The sequence below is a fragment of the Hylobates moloch genome, unplaced genomic scaffold (assembly GCF_009828535.3).
Source record: "Hylobates moloch isolate HMO894 unplaced genomic scaffold, HMol_V3 SCAFFOLD_5, whole genome shotgun sequence".
Lineage (NCBI taxonomy): Eukaryota > Metazoa > Chordata > Mammalia > Primates > Hylobatidae > Hylobates > Hylobates moloch.
In genome coordinates, this window is record NW_026652280.1 from 114,143,027 (window position 1) to 114,161,075 (window position 18,049).

Consider the following 18,049-nt stretch of genomic DNA (forward strand, 5'->3'; position numbering starts at 1 on the left):
GGTAAGGGAGGGAGAAGGTACAGGTCAGAGAAGGTGACAAAAATATTCAGAGCAATTTCATTTAGTCCCATGGCTTTAAATACTATCTATATAATGATAACTTCCACATTCATATCATGTATCCATCCTTGATCTACCTCTGCCAAGCTCTGAACTCATCAAACTGATGCATATATACTGCAGATACATTTGGAAGTCAAATAAACACCTCAAGTTTCAGATAGCCAAAACAGAACTTTTAATTCCATCTGCCCCCAATGTTTCCTCCCCAACATTTTCCCTATTGTAGAAGGCACCATCAACTTGCAAAACAATCTCGAAATCTAGAAGTCATTCTTGATTTCTCCTTTTCACTTCTACCCATCCAGATCCAACCCATTAGCAACTTTTGTCAGTTCTACTTCCAAGACATATTTGACCTTTCTTCATTTCCTTTGCCACCACCCTAATCTAAGCCACCACTGATTCCTCATCTGGAATTCTGTCCCAGCCTTCTAATCGGCATCTATTCTTGTCTCCTTCCTGCCGCCCACCACTTAGAAGCCAGAGTGAGATTTAAAACATAAATCTGATAATTACTACTCTGTTTAGGGTCCCCCAAGATATCTTGTACTTGCAACAAAATCTAAAATCCTGAACAGGGACTAGAAGGCCCTACATGCTCTGGCTCCAGCCATCTCTGATCCTAATTTGGTCACTCTTCCCACTGTCAAACACTGCTCCATCTATTCTTGGCCATCTTTCTGATCTTCAAAAAGGCCAAACTGGCCCTACGTTAGGGTCTTCCACCTATCACTAGATTGAACAGGCATTTTCTGTCCACTTGCTTGACTCCTAGATACAATGTGAATAATTAAGAAAGTCAAAAATTTTCTATTATTTGTGGGGAAAATGAGAAATAAACAGAGAGATATAAGGGCTCTCAAAGAAATATTAAGCAGAAAAAACAGGATTGCAGAAATATGATAGCAATGAATTTATAGTAAGGGTTGAACTTAAAATGAAACCCCAAGCAGTCCAAACCATTGTTCATTAGACAAGGCTTCAGATAATTAGAAAAAATCAATGCTAAGGCAAAATAGATTATTTTACTGAATAAGAACAGTTGATTAAAGTATACTCTTTTATTTAGAGCAACGCACTTATGACAAGTTTAGATAAACCAAATACTATAGATCAGCTAATTTTTTAAACTATAATTCCACAATATTACATTTCTAATTCCCTCTTTTGCTCTTCTCATATGTATAAATTAACATAACCTATGCAAGACGGTGTTAATATAAGCAGGAAATCAGTGTGTGTCAAAAGTTCAGCAAACATATTCAGACCCTAAACTAATAAACACAAACCGGAAAAAGTCCTTCTTTTGTCTTGCCAAAAATAGATGCTGAGGCAAGGGGGAGCCTCTGTGATTTTAATAAACCTGAAAGATATTTACCAGGATGAACACAGAAGAATCTCTGGTCCCAGAGGTTGTTTCTATTAAGCATTTAGGGATCCCACTAACCCAAGCCTTATTTAGATAAAAATAATATTATTTCATTTTTTAAATTTATAATACAGAATAATACAGTATACTATTCATCACTGCATAGAATAAAATGCTAATTTATAATCAATACTGTATAGTCTCATTGCTTATTGAACAAAAATATACCAAATAATGAATTCACTAAGTATTTTTAAAATCAGGTAAGAGATGTCTCAAATGTTTTGTAAATGTTATACAAAAGTTTTGGTAAATTGCTATATAGTTGTCTAAAAGTGTTTTGTGATATTTGGGGAAGTTTGGTTAGGGTTTTTGAATGGACAGAGAATGCATCACTGTTTTTCCCCCCACTTAAAAATAACATAATGTAGGCTCCGACATCTAAAAATCTGCTATACAACATATTTTCAGAAAAAGACTTAATTTGGATAAAAGATAATACATGAATAATTTAAAAAGACAATCTGACTCAATACTTTGTTTTATTAACTCACAATTTCCTTTTATTTTAAATTTGAAGCTTTACTGTCAGATATGGTATAACTTACAAAGATAACTATAAAATGCTAAAAACTCAGACTGCATTTTAATCTATAAAATAACAACCATTAAATTAGATATAATTAAGGACAAAGCCACAGTAAAATCATAAACACAGCATAATGGGTCTCTTAAGGCAAAATAATTGAAACAACACAATTCTTGCTTTTTTTTTTTTTTTTTTTTTTTTTTTTAGATGGAGTCTCACTCTGTCACCCAGGCTGGAGTGCAGTGGCGCAATCCTGGCACACTGCAAGCTCCACCTCCTGGGTTCACGCCATTCTCCTGCCTCAGCCTCCTGAGTAGCTGGGACTACAGGCGCCCGCCACCATGCCTGGCTAATTTTTTGTATTTTTTAGTAGAGACGGGGCTTCACTATATTAGCCAGGTTGGTCTCGATCTCCTGACCTCGTGATCCGCCCACCTCGGCCTCCCAAAGTGCTAGGATTACAGGCATGAGCCACCGCGCGTGGCCTTAATTCTTGTTTTAAGGGCCTACAAGATCTTAAGACTGAGAGGCCAAGGCTGGAATTGCACTCTGTTTCTCACCCTTCATTTCTACTGGGATTCTGGATGTAACACCAAGATGTAACACCAAGTTGCAAAGAAAAGTGTGAGGGACAATTTTGTAAGTGTGATATTTTGGCTGGGTGCGGTGGCTCATGCCTGTAATCCCAGCACTTTGGGAGGCCGAAGCAGATGGATTACTTGAGGTCAGGAGATCGAGACCAGCCTAGCCAACATGATTAAACCCCATCTCTACTAAAAATACAAAAATTAGCAGGGTGTGGTGGTGAGTGCCTATAATCCGAGCTACTCCAGAGGCTGAGGCAGGAGAATTGCTTGAACCTGGGAGGCAGAGGTCGCAGTGAGAAAAGATCGTGCCGCTGCACTTCAGCCTGGGCAACAGAGTGAGACTCTGTCTCAAAAAGAAACAAATAAATAAATAATTGTGATATTTTATGTAAACATCTGCAAGTATTCAAAAAAGTCATCACACTTTTTTGAGGCTAGAGACAAAATATTACAAGCATCAAAGAAATATCAATAATGAAAGTTAAATAAGTTAACCACGGGCTTGCATCCTCTAAAAGTAACAATTAATTAAAATATATATTGGATGTAGCAGTCATCATGGACTGCCAAAAGAACTTCCTAAGGGGACAAAATATATGGTTCTCTCTCTGATATGATTCCAGGGAATTTGTATTTTTTTAAAAAATATGTAAATATCTTGAACAGGCAGCTGACTGTGGGATTACCAGAAGGCCAACAGACACGTTAACTCAGAAAGATACTGCTGAATGTATCTGTATTATCAAGTTGTATATGAACATCTGCCTTTTGTTTAGGGATAGTTCACAGGAATGACATTTCAAATGTATGAAAAACATCCAAGTGAGCTTAATATAGTTGTTACTGAACAAAGAAAAGATTCTTCATAACGTTAGCATTCTTAACATAGTCAGACTTTGCTCTAAATGCTAATATTACGCCTTGACTTCTAAGTAATTTATAAGTCAAGGTTACCTATGTAAATTAAAAACAGATTTATATATCTTACAAATACAGCTTGGTTGGAAAAAGGTCCCTAACAGAAACCTCAATCATATGAATAAATTCAGGTACTCAAGTTTCAACATACAAATCCTTAAAAAAACTCGTAACTACAAATCCATACTTTCTGAATATATGCAAATTAATGTTCACCACCAGTTCTCTGTGAGGAACCAGTATATAAAGTAACTATTATTTAACTAAACCCTGGGCATGCTGGCATGGGGATGGCAGGCAAGCAGCTGTAAATCAATCTAATTACAATCTAATTTCATCATGTTTCCACAAGGATAGTTAAGGAAACACTGTCAACCACTTGGCTAAAGTCAAGATACAACATGTCTTTACTATTCTCTAATCCAATAGCAATTATAAAACTCAAAATAAAGCAAACAAAAAAAATGAGGTCAGTTTGGCATGTCTTATTCTTATAAATTCATACTGATTCATGATGATCATCCCATTCTCTTCTAAAGACAATATTTCATTTTTTTACAATCTCTTCAAATTTTACCACAGTTTAAAGTAGGGAATTGGTCTTGGGTTTTTGCAATATACTTTATTCCTTTTTGGAAACTGGGACATTTGTCTCTCTCTTGTCTCCAAGTATTTACCCCATATTCTCAGTGATTTTGTTAAAAAAAAAAAAAAATACTGACAATAACCCTAAGATTATACCTGAGTCCTGTCAACTCCTGGGAGGCAATACATTTGAGTCTTGAAAATTTAAATTCATTTAAAGTGAATGATATTCCATCTTCTCATATTTTTTGTTTGTTTGTTTAATTTCCTCTGTTTCAGGTTGTTTGTTTTACCTTTTACTATAGGAAAAGGATTTCTGCTATTGCAGGATTATAGAAGCAAAGTAAGAATTGTATAGGTCTGATTTTTACCTGTAAACAGACATTAAGAATATCTTCTTCAGACAGTGAACTATCTCTTCCCTCTTGTTGCTCTTCTCCAAACACAACCTTAAAAGCTCTTTGTGCATTCTGAGGCATCTTAGCTCCTTTTAAATTTTGGCCTTTGAAAAGAAAATTCTTAAATGTCTATTTCTTAAAGTCTTAGCACTGTATAACTGTGTGATGACTGTGTGCTCCTTTCATCTACTAATCATGCACATCCTTTAAGAAACCTGAGCTGTTCAGGGCATTTTGTACACCCATAAGAATTTATTCTAATAATTTTTCTTTTAGAACTCTCTAGCCTTCAAATCACAGCCATAGATGCTATAATCTTGCAAATATCTGTTTTCCTTAAAGGCAAAGGATGGGCATAACCATGTTTCAGTTCTCTTCTTTACAGTGATGTCTGTAAGACAGCTTGGTGACTTTCCCAATAAACTGTTCAATACAACCACATCGACACACAACCAATGTTACAGACTAGTCCTTTTCCATTAGACCAAGACTCAGAATAGCAGTCCATCTTATTACTTCTTCTACCTCATGAGATCTATAGCAGTAAGGGAAGGCTCCATGAAAGTGGTGAGATTAGTCTAATGCCAGGACTGGCTCCCTGGCTCAAGGAAGGGGATCCCTAAAAAAAAAATAAACAAATAAAACTGTCTACTTCTTTGTAAAAATAAAAGCATTTACAATGCTTTTCTAGATAATCAGTATCTATACATTTCATAGTAAAACATTCATTCTATGGCACAAAAGCTGTTCAAAAATATCATATACATTGTTAAACTGTCAGCTATCTAAAGGCCAAGGCCATGGTTTATTTTTATTGATTTAGTTTAGTTTTTATAGATTTAGTGTGTATCTAGAAAACAGAATAAGTGAATCAGCTTAATTTTTTTTTTTTTTTAAGATGGGGTCTCACTCTGTCAACCAGGCTGGAATGCAGAGGTGCGATCTCGGCTCACTGCAACCTACGCCTCGGGGGCTCCAGCAATCCTCCCACCTCAGTCTCCCAAGTAGCTGGAACCACAGGCACACACCACCAGGCCAGGTTAATTTTTGTATTTTTGGTAGAGATAGGGTTTTGTCATGTTGCCCAGACTGGTGTCAAACTCCTGAGCTCAAGTGATCCGCCTGCCTCAGCCTCCCAAAGTGCTGGCTGGGATTACAGACATGAGCCACCGTGCCTGGCCTTAATTTGTATTTTTAACTATTCATTTGACCCTCTCCATCCTTGAATACATGAAATTTTAGAAGACAGTACTCACTTAACTGATACAGCACTCTTTAATAGTCTATCTACAACTTTATCTTAAACTGTGTTTCTTCAACAATGAAACTGATTTTATTTTGGCTCTGTCAAAACACTAAAATAAATTCTTCACCAATTTCTTCAATTCTTCATTAAAGCAGGAAGCTCTATGAGTCTTTAAAGTAGGTTTTAATTATAGTTTATATGTCAATTCATCAAATTCTGTTCTTTATTTGTTAACATTTTAAAACATATTCACAAAATGGTATCTGGACTGAAATATAAAATAAGGCTAAACAAACCATTTGAATCTATTTCTTCTGGCACCATTGGGTATAACAAGTCTACAGCACGAAAAGCCAAAAACCCTTCTTTTTGTGGAAGAGGCATAGGAATGAGACAAGAACAAGAAATGGAAACGCTGATGACTAGGGCTGTTATTTTAGAATTATTATCATCATTATATACATATTAATTATATTTATTATAGTATATGCTATATGTTTTAACTCACTCCTCATGATAACCTTTGAAGTAGGTGTTATTATTATTCCCATTTTATAGGTAAGAAGCTAAAGTATTGAGAAGTTAAGTAACTTGGCCAAGGTTACAATGCTAGTAAGTGACAGACCTGGGATGTGAACACAGTCAATCTGTCTTCAGAGCCTACACTGTAAACACTGTAAGCGCTGTCCTCGAATATCCCTGTTTCTTTCTCTCTCTCCCTCCCTCTTTCTCTCTCTGTGTGTGTATGTGTGTGTGTGCACATGCGTATGTATGTGTGTGTGTAAGAGACACGGTCCCTTTTGATGAATTTCTTCTTTTGCATAAGCTTATAGAGTACAGGTTTCCTGTTTCATAAGAGCCTACTTTTCCATGACACAGTCTAGTCATTTTTGAGTTCTGAGGAGTAGGTACTTAGGGCTAAACGCAGTGAATGAGAGTGAGCCCAAAGGGAACTTAAAGTCTTGCAGGGAAGATAAACATTGAAGAGGAAATTTCAAACGTGGAAACATAAAAGAGAAGTACAGGAGTTCCTCTTTATCTGACGTTTTGTTTTCCACGGTTTCAGTTACCCACAGTCAGCCTTGGTCTGAAAGTATTAAATGGAAAATTCCAGACATAAACAATTATGAGTTTTAGATTGCACGCCATTCTGAGTGCTGCAATGAACTCCCATACCGTCCTGTTCCATCCCGCCTGGGATGTGAGTCATCCGTTTGTCCTGCTGTATCATCCCTATATCCATGCCATACATGCTACCCACACATTAGTTACTCAGTAGCTATCTTAGTAGCTGTCTGGGTTATTAGATCAAAAAACATAGTATGTATAGGATCTGGTACAATTCATGGTGTCCGGCGTCCACTGGGGGTCTTAGGACATATCCCCCAAGAATTGGGGGGGACTACTGTACAGAGTATTGTGGGAATTTACAACTTAGATCCTAAATCTGGGGGTTATGGGAAGACTTCACTAAGTGCCATTGTAGCTGAAACCTGAAAGATAAATAGGAGCCAGCAAGGCAAAAAGGGCAGTGGGGGAAATGTTGGTAGAGGAAACAAGACATGCGACAGCACTTACTTGAGCTGGGGAAGAACATAGTGGTTAGAGGAACTGAGAGAAATCCAGTGTTGCTGGCTCTCAGAAAGTGAGGAAGAGTCCACACAATCTGAGATAAGAGGTCCATAGACCAGTAGGTTACGCAGAACCTTGTAACAATAATTTAAAAGAACATCCACTAACTCAGGTCTGACACTAAAACCCTTTGCAATTCCCATAAGCTAACAACTATCAACATATTCTTTCTGGTCACCTCTATATTCCACATCGGTGTTCAAATGCTTTCTCATTATTTCTAGTCTGTCTTCTACTTAAAAGAATATATCCAAGGTTTTAAACTCAGAAGGTTTGTATCTACACATTTCTCTAAGTATGCCACTCTCATTACAGGCAAGCAGGAACTTAATGAATTTTTAAAATAATTTATATAACTAAATTCCTCTCCAGTCCCAAGTGTGAAAAGCATTAAATATTCTGGAGTCTCCTGAGCCATTTCCATTTTTAAAACTAGTCAGTTTTTCAAGTTACAGTTTGAAGAAACAGACTAAAGCAATGAAGCAATGTTATTATCTTCTACATAACAGAGCCACCACCTCAGCAGTCACAAGAAAGGCTCCTGCTAACAAAGGTCACATTCTTCGTCTATATCACGAATTATGGCAATAGTAAACGTTAAAATGGGAGTGTCCACTTTCCATAGGTTCCTGGAAAGGGCCATCACAACTATATTGGTCAGATTTCATCTGTTGCCCTGGGTCCTACATATCACTGGCATTTGAAGGTCAAGCCTGCTGGTTACCTTACACATGCCCAGAAAGGTTTTCTTTTCTCACTCCCCTCCTTTCTTATTTCTTACATTCCGCCTCTTCATCCTTCCTTTATTATTTTTAATGCAATTATAATCAGAAGAATTATAATCATAGCTAAAGAAAGAACTCTTTGGCTTAAGTAGCCTGTACATCTGGAAAATCCACAAGCTCTACCAAACTAAAAATATATATTCCTAAAAGTCTAACACTGTTTATCACATGTAGAACTCCATATTAATGCAGCATCAAAACTGCTCCCTTATATTCAAATTATGTATAACTAAAACCCATCATGCTGTGGACATTTTTTTGTTTTTATGATTTTTTATTTGCTTAAAAAAGCAAGTGTTTCTGTGTATGATGTATTTACAAATAGCAATCATTTCTCTAAAAAACTCTCAGACGCATGGCCAGGGATCTGAGATGGAAAGAAAAAGAAGTGGTGCCCCAGAGGAAAATGCTATTGCATCTATATCTATATTCTCACTTCTGAGGCAACTACACCAGTCTGTCAACACCCAGCTCTACCCTTCTAACCTCCACATCCAATTGTTTTATCTACTGGTTTCAGCTTTGTGTCTACTCTAGCTAGTGCTCTACAGTGCTGTGTACACATAAATAAGGTTAAAGCAAAAGATCTGCACATTGACCACTTGTCCACCTGCTCTGAAAACAAGACGTGGGCAAAACTCTGGAGTCCACACTAAGAAGGTCCTCTTTTCATCTCTCCTCCCCATTGGTTCTTGCCACAGAACAGTGGGTACGTGTCTGCTTCCCTCACTGGATCTTAAGCATGTGTGAAGTCAGAAACTATGTTTTGTGTGTCTCTGTATCCTCCAAAATACCTAGCATAGTGTTGAATAAACACTTGTCTTAAACATGCAAAAATGACATTTTAAATAATGTGATCATTATACTGATAGTGTTTCCAATTAATTCATATTAGAAAAATACTTTTACTGTAGCCTTCCAAGACACACAAACTCTTTCACTAAGCAACATCATTAAAAGTAATGTTTTGGCCAGGTGTGGTGGCTCATACCTGTAATTCCAGCACTTTGAGAAGCTGAGATGGGTGGATCGCTTGAGCCCAGGAGTTCGAGACCATCTCTATTTTTTGTAGAGATGGGTAAAATGCTGTCTCTATTTAAAAAATACAAAAAATTAGCTGGGCGTCGTGGTGCACACCTATAGTTTCAGCTACCTGGGAGGCTGAAGAGGGAGGATCACCTAAGCCAGAGAGGTCGAAGCTACAGTGAGCCATGATCGCACCACTGCACTCCAGCATGGGGAATAGAATGAGATCCTATCTCAAAAAAAAAAAAAAAAAAAGTAATGCTTCAATACATGACAATGCAGTCCAATGCTCATGATATATTTTAAATGAAACAAAGCAAGTTACAAAATAAAATATTTGGTATGAATCCAAATTAAACATAATTGAAGATATGCAAATAAAAAATGTAAGTGACACACATAAAACAAACTCATACTTAAATACTTAACAGTACTTAAGGTATTATCAAAGGATGTAATTACCTTGTGATTTTGAAAAGCATTTTAAATAAACTTTTTACTTTTTTTTTTTTTTTTTTGAGATGGAGTCTCACTCTGTCGCCAGGCTGGAGTGCAGTGGTGCAGTCTCAGCTCACTGCAACCTCCACCTCCCGGGTTCCAGCAATTCTCCTGCCTCAGCCTCCTGAGCAGCTGGGACTACAGACGCACACCACCATGTCCAGCTAATTTTTGTATTTTTAGTAGAGATGGGGTTTCACCATGTTGGCCAGGATGGTCTCGATCTCTTGAACTCATGATCCACCCGCCCTGGCCTCCCAAAGTGCTGGGATTACAGGAGTGAGGCACCACATCCAGCCTTAAATAAACTTTTTTTCTTTAAAAACATTTTTCTTCATAGTTTTTGTTTTTCAAATCTTTTGCAGTGAAAATATGTTACTATAATGAAAAAAAAGTTTTACAAACTAGAAACCAAATTTTGAAAAATTAAAAGTCATTAATGGAAAAGGAGGCCTAACATAGTGGACCATTACGACAAAAAACTTCTAAGTTCTACATGAAAGCTGAGACTATTTGTGTAGGCTTTTCTTTGGTCAGCTGTCTTCAAAATAAATATTATTTTCACCATTCCTAGGATAAATTACAATCATTTCTCTTTTAACTGAAACTCTCAGTCAACGGATAAACTAAAGAACTAAAACCTATGTTTGAAAAATAAGATGGAAATCATCATTCTAGACAAGACACAACAAAATCACCACAACCTCCCCTTAAAAGGTCATATATCAGGAAGGGCAAAGTAAGATGGGATCTTCCTAGCAGAACAGAGTAGAAAAAGTAAACAAATAAATAATCAAAATTGGGTCCTTTTCTAAACTTTTTATGGGATTATGAACATTTAGTACGTAAAGAAAAACAGCATTTTAGAAGTGTTATCCTGAGGCTATTTACAATTTTTTCTTTGTGACGCTCACATCAGGAATCATTAGCAAACCTGTCGTAATGCCAGATAACCAATGCCTGGCTGGCACACCGATAACTGAGTCATATTATATGCTTCATCCTTTTGACAGGAGGGTACAAAACCATCTATTGTGCACTGTCATTTTCACTGAAAACAGAATAACTGGGTTTAGTAGTCTTTACAAATCAAAGTTACCGTGCTTCAACAGAATGTCCAAGACGTGAGGTGGAAGATCTGTTACTGATATTTCATAACAACAGCTAGTAAAGAGATAGCTGAAAGGGAATATTGACCCAAAAAAGATGATAATTAGAGAATTCATAGTGTATTTTAAGAGACTTCATTATTGTAAACAATTTCAACCTCTGGATTCAGGCAGTAGGCTGATATAATTAACCAATATGAAAGGAACAATTTAATAGTCTTCTCTGATAGCTTTTAAAAATATATACTGACCCTCAGAACTTTTCTACAGTAAATGGTTAAAGATCCCCAAAATTCTATTACACATCAAAAGTAATCTGAGTCCAGAGAGAGTCAACATACATTCAACAAACAAAATAATTTAAGTATTTCCAATTTCCATTTCTAATCTCTCTTTAATCAATAACACATTTAAAATATTTTTCAAAATGATCCTTCAAAATGTAAAATGTCTGTTCAAGAACTGGAAGAGTCTTCTAGGCAACATGACATTGTAAGTCACTTTTACAAAAAGCCCTCTTTTCAACACAGAAAATGAGAAAAAATAATCAAAAATGAAAGAAAAAATGTATTGTCTCTTAAAAAAGTTATCAACTCCAGAAAATACAAAACAATTTGGACTACACTGAGGGAATGCCAGAAGCTGACAAGCAACTCTCCAGCTCATAAGGACAGCACGTTTTGCAAACTGAGTAGAAAATATCCGCAAGTTCTCCACTGACATCCCCAGTTTACATGAGCTATCAGAAAGCACGGCAGGACTGAAGGTGGAACTCACCGGCCAAACTCATTGGCCATTTTTCTTCTGCACAAGGTTCTTAACTGGGAGGTGTGATGTCAGTAGGCAAACCTACTTCAAAGCTGCAGACGACAGTAACTCGAGAGTGGAATGGTACATGACAAAAGGTGTATGAGCTGCAGCAGAGCACCTTCTAATTCACCATCAGTTCACCCTGAAGCAGAGGGAGCCAAATGAAGCCACCATGCCTACTCCCAACAAGGGAAAGGCAAAAATTCCCAATGCCTAGGAGCAAAAGACAAAAATTCTGAGAGAAACGGAGATAAAGCTACCAAAATGTTCTCTCGGCTCTAGCTCCCTCCTTACCCACTACTACCAATGCAGGCATTTTAGTAGCTAAATAGAGGCTATCTGCTATCCATATCAAGTTGAAGACTTCATGTGCTAATGGTAAGAGCCAAGCGGTACCAAGGTAAACTGAAAAGGTAGTCAAGAAATAGCACTAATGCGATTTATGTAAAGAAGTAAGAAAATCAGACTGGCATATTAAAAAAGTAACTTTGTGTGGAGAATGTACACAGGGGCAAGAATAGCTATGGGGCATGCAATTAAACAGTGAGAGCCACTGTCCAGGTAACAGATGGTTTTGATTTACAGTGGTAGTGAAGGAGAAAGGAGATGGATTTGAGATTCACTGTACATACCCATATATATGAAGAGTTTTTCAATATCCAAAAACTATCCTTAGAAGAGGAAATCATCTTATATTTGAACCTTACAGTATTTCAGATTACAGACTGACATACAAATTATTTTGTTCTGAAAAATCACAAAGTACTGTCTGGAACAGGCATGTTAGCTTGAACCAACAACAATTGCTTCAAGAGATAATTTGACACGACTGGTAAAAAAAGAAAAAAGTAAGCAAAGTAAGAAGATTTAGTAATTATTCCATGACGTATTACCTCCCTGCTGTGTGTGTTAGATGTCACCATCAAGCAATATTTCAGTGATCATTTGAAAAAAGCGATTCAGTCCATGCTTAGGTAACAGGATCATGAATATATGCCAACAGAAAAAGTAGGGGGAAAAATTCTGCCCTAATTGTACTTGGAACTAAGACAGCATTATACACAGACTCAAAAAATACATTATATCGAACAACTTAGATGGAAGGGAGGAGGAGATGATCTGGAAAACTGTATTAGATGACTCATTCCAGTGTTGACAAAGCACCAACAAAATTTTTGTATGACACAGTGGCAAACCCCGCATCTCCAAATTGTGAGCTTAAATATATGTATAATTAAATTAAATATTAGAAGTAGAAATTTGATTATATCCCTAACAGTTAGATTCATACTGTCTAGTCAAAATATTTTTTTTAAAAAACACATGTCTTCTAGTAATTGTGGACAGCTTAAGAACAGGCTTTTCTTGTATTTGGCTATACATGGGATTGTGGGTAGAAGCCATAATCCTTGGTGGTACATTTGACAGGAAGATTCAGGGAGAGAGGGAGAGACAAAAAATAATAATGACTCCAGGTTTCTCATTTGAGAAACCAGGTAAATTTAAGTTCTATTTAAAGAAAAATAGAAACGAGAAGAACAGGTTTCAGAATTGAGGCAGGAAATCAGGTTGGTTTGGGGCATGTTGTTTTGATATGTTGGTGAGATGGACACTTTGTAGAACTATCAAGTAGGTTGTTGGATATAACTGTGGAATTCAGAGAAGAGATCTGAATTTACGGCTGGAAATTGGAAGACTTTACCTCACAGAGAGTAACTGACAATAATCTAGCTTTGAAAGAGATGTGCGGTAATAAGTATTTTCATGCACTATTAATGAGGGTATACAGTTGCACAACCTTTCTGAAAGGCATTATGGCAATATCTATTAATATTTACTTGCATATCCTCTTAGAAAAAGATCTACTAAGGTAATATTCAAATACAAATGTAAAAAAAAATGTGTCCAACTATAGGGAACTGATGAGTACACCATTAATAATGAATGTATCTTCAGCTACTGATTTATAATGTTTAAATATATTGTTGAGTTAAAAAAAGAGGAAGGTGCAGAATAGCATTTAGTATACAATATTTACAAAATTGGTAGACATTTCTTATATGTGTATGCAAAACCCATTCTAACATGTGCTTATTTCTCAGTGGCAAGACAATGAAGAATTTTTATCCTCCTCTTCATAACTTTCTATTGAGGTTTTTTTTTTAAGCGAACAACAAAAGTATACCAATTTTTAGAAATCTATAAAGCTTCTGTTTTTTCCCCTATTCTTTTAAGTGCTTAAGAATTAGGGCAAATATAATCTTTGAGGCAAACAATAAAAACAAGAGATGAAGACCACCCTGGCCGAGTACAGCTTGCTTTCAAATTTCAGAGCTGCATAACTAGGAACACACTGTCAAAGCTGAGCACCATCCCAGGCTTCAGACCAAACAATTAAGCTAGAGAAGTCAGTCCTGGTTGACCTAAGTCTGTAATTTGGTTACTGAAATGAACACTAACTGAGCCTTTTGCAGGCCACTTACAGAACGGGTTTCTCTACCCTGACCCAGTGATTGAATACCATATGGTGATTTAAGGCAATTTACTGTAAGACAACATCTTAGGGATTAGTAAATTATGTACAAGAAAACATGGACAGGAGAAAAACAATTAAACAGTCTGATTCCAATAAAAATACTTCCCATAAAAAAGAAAAAAAATCACATGATAGAGGTGATCATTACTTTCTCCCTTAAAATAAATAAAACCAAGAGGACAGAAGGGTAATAAAACAAAATACCAAGCACTATGCTAGGCATGGGGGATATAAAAATCACAAAGTAATACCTGTCTTTGATGTCATAATGGCCACCCCAGTGTTACAGTATCATAAACCAGTCTAAACAAATAACTACAAAAGCCAGTTAAGAAGCATGTACAAGGTACACAGGAGTATGTACCTAAGAGAAAATAATTGTGACTGGTAGGGGAAGCCAGGCAACACAGACTGGAAGAATGAATGGAGAGGATGGATAGAGGGAGCACAGTGGACATTCCAGGCAGGAGTAAGGGCATGCTGAATGGCATGGAAGGAAAGGCAAGGCCGCAAGGGATTATATGACTAGAGTGATAGGCAGGAGGCTCAGATGAAAGAAGGATCTAATTCATGACCTTAAAGGATTAGAGCATTACTCTGTGGTGAAGTCACTAAATATTTTACCAGGATTCAGGACATAGCCAGACTTGTGTTTTAGATGGATCATTCTGGCAACAATGTGGACTATCGGAAAAGCACAACAGTTGGAGGGCACTAACACCAGCACAGGATAAATTTAGCCACAAACCAATTAATACTGGCAGTAGAAGCAGTATTAGAAGAATCAACGCAGCAGAAAATTGTATTGGTGAAACAGGAGGCAGAGTCAAGAAACATACTAAACATAAGAAATTAGCTGAGATGTGAAGTGACTGAATGCTCACAGATGTGCAGGGGAAGTGCTGTGATTCAAACTTCAAATTATAGGTGTCTCTGCAGGAGAAAAGAGAATGAACTAAATGTTTAATAAACAAGAAGCACAGTTGAAGAAAACTCAAGAATTAAAAAGAAATTACATTTGAAATGAGAATATTAATATTCACCATGTCCCAAGAAAAGGAAAAAACAACAGCATCATAAAGACAAATTTAAATTCTTTAGCTATGGGGACGGGGAATCTGATTCCAAAAAAAAAAAAAAAAGAAAGATATTTAAACAGTCCAAAATCAAGGGAGATTAAGACGAAAACTCTGTGATGAAAGACACGATGTGTTATCTGTATTCCGTTCGCTTGGCAACAAGGTCTTTCTGAGTTGTGGTGGTAATGGTGGTTTTAAATTAATAGATATACAGCTAAATTTCATCTATCTTTTTATCTTTATTTTTCAACTTTTACTTTAGGTTCGGGGGACACACGTGCAGGTTTGTTACGTGGGTAAATTGAGTGACGCTGGAGTATGGTATACAAATTATCTTGTCACCCAGACAGTGAGCATACTACCCAATAAGTAGTTTTTTGACTCTCACTCTCCTCCCACCCTCCACCCTGAAGGTCTCGAGACCCCAGGGTCTATTGCTCTCCTCTTTCTATCCATGTGTACTCAATGTTTAGATACCATTTATACATGAAAATGTGGATTTGGTTATCTGTTCTTGTGTTAATTCATTTAATGTAATGGCCTCCAGCTGCACTGAAGTTGCTGCAACGGACATGATTTTGTTCATTTTATGGCTGCATAGTATTCCATGGTGTACATGTACCACATTTTCTTTTATTTTTTTCTTCAGAGAGAGATGAAAGGAGTAATCCGGAGCTCTACGACCAAAGCTAAAAGAAAACCATATAACTTAGAACTGCTGTAGGCAAATATTAATACTACGTTATTTAGCTACTGTGATGAAAAAATAAACAGGTGTCACATGAGAAAAAACAAGGCACACAGGTAACGAGACCACTAGATACAGGGGAGAGGTACAATCCACACACCATCTTATTTTTCATGGTCAAAATGAATGGATGTCAAAAGTTACTGCTTTCTAGAGAGATGTAAATTAATCACAATTCAGTTGGAAAAAGTCTGTTGTAAGTTCAAGTAAGCACTAACATCAATTCTTTGTAGCTCTTCAATAACATGCATCTTCATATATTATATGATTCTATTACCTTGTTTTTGACATGATGAGACAGATTTACAATACACATACTTAAAATTAACATTTCCAAACTCTCTTAACAAATAATTCACAAGTACCTTAACCTCAGTAAACACGAGATACTTTGTTAAATTTTAAATTCAAAATTAAAACCAAGTACACTTTTGTTGCTCTTGAAGAATACTATTGCATTTAAAAGAGGGACCAGTAGGCAAAAAGCGCCACTGAGGGGAAATTATTCTTAGAGATCAGGATTTTTAAAGAAACAGATGTGACAATTTAGAAGAGACCTTAAAAAATAAGACAACTGACAATTAAAAAGCTGTTAGTGATAAGATTATGAGTGGCTAATGCTCTGTCTTTACACTTTTGTCTTAAATGCTGTTACCATTTTTACAACTTAAAAAAAAAAGTAGAAAAGGTCCAATATAAACATGTAGGTAATACTATAAAGACAAAGATAATATATATATAAATACTGACTGAAAGGGAATTTGCAGACATGGAGATAAAATTTAATGTTCAGTTCTGTTTCTGGGAAGCTGTTTATATATAATATAAAAGTTTAATACTGCAATACAAACAGATTCATATTTGACTCTATAAAATGAATATACAATTTTTCTTAGCAAAGTATGAATAATCTTTAAGCAGTAGGGCTATATTTATGTGATAATTATTTTAATTAAATTACCCAACTCAATTCAGTGAAGAAGCCAATTTAACTGATTTTATTGGTTAAATTACTGATTTCTAATTATGTTGCTCTTATTGTATTATGGTATATTATAAAATTTAAAAGAACCACTGATATTTGTTCTCACTTTATAGCAGTGATTCAAAGAGACTTAAGAACTGAATTATATCTTAAAAGAAACTGTGTAAGAAATTCCAATGTATAAAAACAGATGAAACTGTGAGTCCAATTTGAAAAGCTCTACTTCAGCAGTTTCCTAGGCTTATACATAAGAAGTTCTTCTAGTTCCTTCGCATGGCCGCAGTATGCATAAGCCACCTTAAAGGGAGACATGGTGATTTCTGTTGTGTATCACGTTGAGTACTAAGGTTTCGAGAAAGGTACCCTGTCCCCACCCCAGCCCTCTACTCCCGCCTCCGCCCCCGCCGCCCACAGTACCACTTATGTTCAAACACAGGGTCAAGGAAAAACTACCACCAAAACAAAAGGCAAAATAAATCACTAGGCAGTTTACAGAAAAAGAAATGCATGACCTTTAAACTTATAAAAGCCTTCACTCATAAGATGAATGCTAATTAAAACAATATGATTTCTCACCATCAGACTGATGAAACATTCAACAACACTGTTGGTGAAGGTGGGGAGAAACAGATATTCTCATACTTTGCTAGTGGATACAGTGGCATACCAAAGGTAGGGTGGTAGAAGCAGATCATCCTTGAGGCCCACAACAAGGGGGTGCATTCTACATAGAGAACTTAAAAATTAAACCTAACTAAAAATTGTTCTGCTTTTTATCATCACATGCCAGCAATTCTAAACAATATCAGTGATAAAAATACTCCCTGAAAAAAAATTTGTGTTCTAAATAATTGTTCCAGTGACTGTTGAGTTTTAATAATCTGCACGTAAGCTTTAAATTAGCAGATTTTTATTACTTATTTCTCAATAAACACTGATTTATATATGAAAATTAACTTGAAAAAAAAAGAAAGCGGAGAACTCCCAGTTTAGCCTCTGATACACATGGACTCAGTTACATTTATTTCAGAAGTTAATTTTGTAATGTTTCAAAATTATTCAAGCTCCCTTTGAGTACAGTTTATG

General features: G+C 36.2%; 1 protein-coding gene across 4 annotated transcripts in view; it reads right to left on the reverse strand.

Moving 5' to 3' along the window:
- The window catches only part of MAGI3 (membrane associated guanylate kinase, WW and PDZ domain containing 3), a 272,676-nt gene that overhangs the window by 123,907 nt on the left and 130,720 nt on the right, over positions 1–18,049 (reverse strand). The window lies entirely within an intron of this gene.